This window comes from Pteropus vampyrus, unplaced genomic scaffold (genome assembly GCF_000151845.1).
Source record: "Pteropus vampyrus isolate Shadow unplaced genomic scaffold, Pvam_2.0 Scaffold129, whole genome shotgun sequence".
Taxonomy (NCBI): Eukaryota; Metazoa; Chordata; class Mammalia; order Chiroptera; family Pteropodidae; genus Pteropus; species Pteropus vampyrus.
Window position 1 is genome coordinate 838,012 of NW_011888910.1, and position 5,885 is coordinate 843,896.

The 5,885-nt window shown below is 35.8% G+C and overlaps 2 pseudogenes; one reads left to right on the top strand and one right to left on the bottom strand.

Moving 5' to 3' along the window:
• The first annotated feature begins 658 nt into the window (after positions 1–658).
• LOC111744217 lies at positions 659–776 on the top strand (annotated as a pseudogene).
• A 2,770-nt stretch (positions 777–3,546) lies between these two features.
• Positions 3,547–3,672, bottom strand: LOC111744223 (annotated as a pseudogene).
• Between the last annotated feature and the right edge of the window lie 2,213 nt (positions 3,673–5,885).

The following is a 5,885-nucleotide window of genomic DNA, read 5'->3' on the forward strand; positions in this document are numbered from 1 at the left end:
CAAGTTACTGGAACTCTCTAAGTCTCTGTTTCCTCATCTATAAAATGGGAATCATAGCTCCTAACTCATAAGGCGTGGTAGGCATTAAGTGAGATAATGCATATTAAGTCATTGTATTCAGGCAGAACAAGTGCCCAATGAGTGACAGCTGTTACTGCTATTGTTGTTATCAGTTTTACACCACCACCCCCTCCCGTTTAGATGTGTGTCTCAGTGATGTTCCTGACATGGTCTTGGGAACATTTCCACAGTTGGACAAGAATTTTTATCAAACTGAAGAAGATGCCAGAAGTTCTAATGCTTTTTATTGCAGCTTTCTGGTATAAGATCCCTCTTAGAGATGCCAAATTTAGAGGCTTGCCTGTCCTGCCTGCTCTCTGTGAGGGGGTCGGCCGCTTATCTGCTCACCCCTTCCTCCATCCTTCCATCAATTCCCTCAGGTATGCAAATGATACCCAATCCCACTCAACCCCCCTTCCTTACACAGACCGGTAAAAGGCCAGGCCACAGGACCTACACTAACCCTAGTTGAGAAAGGTAGGGAAGGGTGGGCATGGCAAGGTGAGTCCCCTCTGGAAGCAGCGAGTCCCTTCATCAAAGAATCCAGTTCACGAACTTCTCCCAATTCAGAAGTCCCAGTGCTCAAAAACTTAGACTTGTCTATGGCCATGCCACCCTGGACATGCCCAATCCCGTCTGATCTCAGAAGCTAAGCAGGTCGGGCCTGGTTAGTACTTGGATGGGAGACCACCTAGGAAGACCAGGTGCTGAAGGCGGGAAAAAAAAAAAAAACAACTTAGACTTCTTTCTTTATTTTGACTTTTAATGTGATCTCAACCAAAGAAACCAGTTTGGAGCCAGAAAAACATGGCAACTTGTTCCATTCATGTTTACCCAGAAACCTCTATCTCCTAGAATTTTTAAAATTCCAAATTTCAATTCTTCCCCTATCGAACAAAGCCACTTTTGCTAGTAATCTTTTTTTTAATAGACTTTATTTTTTAGAATAATTTTAGGTTAACAGACAAATTGAGCAAAAGTGGAGTGTTTCCATAGCCTTCCTCACTGTCAATATCCTGCCTAATAATCTTTTATATTAGAGATTCTCTAATAAAATGAACTATCTAAAAGGGCAGAATGAATCTTTTTTTCATAAACCACACAGAATAACTGGCTTTGTATATATAACCACATTCTAACCTGGCAAAAAATTATAGGAAATGTATCTATTCTTGATAAAACAGTAATTCGACAAAGGCATAATTTTGCTCCCTTGGCTCTAAATTCAAGTTTTTCTCCAAAGAAATTAAATTTTTTATACTCATAACAATATTCTTTAAAGGGGGGAAGAGGGTTGTTATCATTGTGTTTTTCAAATGGGTTGTCTACATACATCTCCTGCAACAGGAAGAAAATTTCCTTCTGCCTCTCCAGGACTCAGCATCCATCTTGAAAGATATCCTTTCCCCTTGGCTGCCTCAGAGGTCTTTTCTTTCTGCTTCTTTGGGGTTATTATCTATATACATTTTCTTTTTATTGCATTAATGGACCAACCAGGACCCCAGTACAATGTTGAATAGAAGTGACAAGAGCAGACATCTTTGCCTTGCTCCTAATCATAGGAGAAGATTATCTAATCTTTCACCATTAAATACAACGTTAGCTCTAGGATTTTTGTAGATGATCCTTATCAGGTTGAGGAGGGTTTCTAGTTTGCTGAGAGTGTTTTTGTTTGTTTGTTCATTTGTTTAACTATAGGTATTAAATTTTATCATATGCTTTTTCTGCATCTATGAAGAATCATGATTTTTTTTTAGTTTGTCAAAATGGTGAATTACATTGAATTGCAATGTTATGTCAACCTGATGTTCCTGGAATAAAACTCAGTTGGTCATAAGGTATTTTTAAAATGTATTGCTAGATTAATTTGTTTGCAAAAATTTGGCAAATTTTTGTTATAGTTTCTATGTTCATGAGATATGTTGGTCCGTAGTTTTCTTGTAATGTCTTTGTCTGGTTTTGGTATCAAGAGTATCTGGGAAACTCTCCTTTCTCTTGTATTACTTGAGTTTGTGAAGACTTTATATTGTTCCTCCTTGTTTGGTAGAATTTAGTGATAAAGTATTCTGGAATTAAAGTTCTCTTTGTGGGAAAGTTTTTAACTTTCAATTTGATGTACTGAATACATATAAGACTATTGTTGAACTTATTGGTATAATATTGTTCATAACATTCCCTTTTTTATTGTTTTAAAGTCTGTAGAATCTATAGCAACACCTCCATGTTAATTTTTACTATCGGTAATTTGTGTCTCCTCTTCCTCACTTTCTCCTGGCTAGAGTCTGGGTAGATCCATCTAACTAGAGGCTTATCAATTTTATTCATCTTTTTGAAGAACCAGCTTTTAGCTTCATTTCCTTTTCTTTATTGCTTTTCAGTTTTCTATTTTACTGATTTCCATTCTTTGTTTCATTTTGGGCTTAATCCAATCTTCTCTTTCCGATATTTTAGGATAAAAGCTTAGTCGTTAATGAGAAACCTTTCTTCTACTGAAGGCATTTAATGCTATAAATTTCCTTCCAAGTACTGCTTTAGCTGGACCCCACATTTTGATATGTTTTCATTTTGATTCCATTTAAAATTTATGATTTACTTTTGACCCATGAGTTATTTAGAAGCATACTGTTTAATTTCTAAATATTTAAGGATTTTTCAGATATCTATTATTGCTTTCTAGTTTAATTATGTTGTGGTCAGAGTACATACTTTGTATAATTGCGATCCCCTAAAACGTAATGAGTTCTTCTATGGCCCAGAATATGGTCTTTCTTGGTGAATATGACAAATGCATTTGAAAATTATGTATTCTGCTGGTTGGGTGTTCTAAAAATGTCAGGTCAATTCAGTTGATAGTATTGTTCAAGTGTTCTCCTTTCACTGATTTGCTGTTTACTTATGCTATGAATTACTTAGGGAGGAGTGTTGAAATCTCCACTTATAAACTGTGAATTTGTCTGTTTCTCCCTTCTGTCATGAAACAAGACAATCTGTTTCATGTATTTTGAGTCTTTCTTTTTTGGTGCATACAAATTTAGGATTGTTAGGTTCTCTTGATGAATTACTCTTTGACATTTTGAAAAGTTCCTCTTTACCCCTGCTAATATTCATTGTTTTGAAGTCTGCTTTATCTGATTCTAATATAGCTTTCTTTTGATTAGTGTTAACATGATACATTTTTTGCCATTTTTACTTTTAACCTGTTTGTATCCTTATATTTAAAGAGAGTTTCTTATAGACAATATATAGCTAGATCTTGCTTTTTTATCCTATCTGACAACCTTTGCCTTTTTTAAAATTAAAATTTTGGGGGTGACATTGGTTAATAAAAATCAAGGTTTCCAGTGTACAATTCAATGTCATCTGTAATCTCTGCCTTTTAATTCAAATGTTTAGAACATTTACATTTAATGTTTAATATGGTCAACATATGCGGGGTTAAATCTACCTTCTTACTGTTTTCTATTTGTTTTTTGTTTGTTTGTTTTTACGCTACAGCACCTGGTCTTCCTAAGTGGTCTCCCATCCAAGTACTAACCAGGCCCGACCCTGCTTAGCTTCCGAGATCAGACGGGATCAGGTGTGTTCAGGGTTCAGGGTAGCATGGCCGTAGACTATCTGTTCTTTTGTTCCCTTTTCCCTCCTTTCTTCTTTTGAATTGTTTTTAATTATTCCATTTTTTCTCTATTATGGCTTATTAGCTATACTTCTTTTACTTGTTAAATAAAAGGGCCTTCTCTATGGTTTATAATATACACTCTTAATTATCATAGTCTATCTTCAAATAATATACCACTGCATATATAGTGTGAGAACCTCACAATAGTATACTCCCCTTCCACACTTGGTGCTGTTGTTTATGGATAGCTTTGGCTGATTCAAGTGTGTGGAATCATGTCCATAACCAATATTCCCATAATACAGCAACCAGCACACAGGGCTCAACATATAGAGCCAAGAGAGAAATGGAATAGTATGGCCCATGTTAATAATATCATTATTTAGGGAGAGACTGACTACATAGTCACCAACTGATCAGAATAGTCACCATCCAACCTTAGTCCTGGAGTAGTGCATTCCAAGGCTCCGAGCTACACTGAGCACTGACCTTTTATTTGCTGGCTCATGGTGGTGTCTAGGAGAGGGTAAGGAATTTCCAAGGCAAAAACAGGGAGACAGGAGGTAAGCTAAGGACAGCAGTTATTTATTAAGCAGTTTAGAAATATTTCAGTATTTTAATACTGGTTGACACAAAGTATGCATATACCCTAGAGGTATATGTAATGTGAAACGCTCTTTATACACATATTTCTTTATGGAATCTTCAATAATATATGGCATGTTGGCTAATGCTACAGTGTGAGAGAATTCTCTAAGGGCACAAGTATCTAGGTTGATCCATTAGCAAAGCCAAACACAGGAAACAGCAGAAAGAGTTTACACATGTGTTACAAATCTTAATTGCAAGTATTTAGTACTTGCCGTCTATCAGACACTATGTGAGGCAATTCGCAGTTATTATCTCTAAACTTCACCACTACCTTTTAAGGGTGCACTGTTATTCTCAACATACAGATGAGGTTTAGGAGGCACGGAGAGATTAAGAATTTGCCCAGGATCACACAATGAAGAGGCACACCCGTACTCTATCTATGACTCATTCCATTGTCCCCTTTTATCACAGCTATTCCTTCTAGTATGTGAAGAATTTATTATATAAAAGTGTTTCACTTGTATTATATAAAAGTGTTTCACTATGATACCAAATAAAGCCCAGGTTCATGCCTCATCTCTCTATATTCCTGAAAGTTCCATTAATTACCTTTCTCAGTCTAAAGAGGAATCTTAGAGCTGGAGGAACATGGGTTACTAAAGTCCCATGATTCTGGGAAATTAGCCTCATAGATATAGTAGTCAAACCACCCAACCCCAAATCCCTTAATCAGTGCCACAAGATGTGTTTGATCTTCGCAAGGCAGGACTCCCAGAGCCTGCAGGCTTTCTCAATTCAGTATTGTCCAGATGGTATATGTAGCAACTCCTTGAAAAAACAGAAAGTGGCTCCTGCCTTGTATTAGTAAACTAAAAGATTAAAAATAAGATGAGTTTATATTCTATTTTAAGGCAGCATCTTTTTTCTTAGGTAGCCTTATTTTTTGAATGGGAAAGTGACTCTGCTTGCTCAGTAAAGATGAATCCAGCTTACAGTTAGCTCCTTAGGTCTGACAAATCATATTTTTTTCTTTCCTGAAAGGGAACACTAGAAATTACTGGTCCCAATCCAACTATCCAAAAGCTGTGAGGACTTTACCTAACACCAAACTCCCAAATCTGTGACCAGAATAGGAAGTACAATCACTAATGTAATAAAACAAGTGTAGTTTAAAAGAGCTTTAGTTTAATAATTAACACACTTGCCAGCTCAATTATAGCCAACTCAAAAGAAAGATACACAAAAAGAAACTGGCCTCATAAACATACTCAACTATAAATGGATTTTATTTTCCTACACTCGAAATGTAACAAAGTTTTACATGAGAACCCTTGGACCTTTATGAACTCACTATTTTTTTAAAAGCATCCTCAGAAGACTGAGGTAAAGACCCTCTGCAGTTTTATACTATTAATAGTTCTGTATTATAGAATACATAGGTGATTAGAAAATATTTTTCAATGCCAAATTAAAATATTTTACCTCAAGTTTACCATTTGATGACTAATTTTCACTAACAGGTTTGAGATTATCCTATCAACCTTTCTCAAAAGTGGCAAATACTTGGAGACCATTGATCTAATTTAAAATTGAGTGATGAGTTCATTTCTTTACT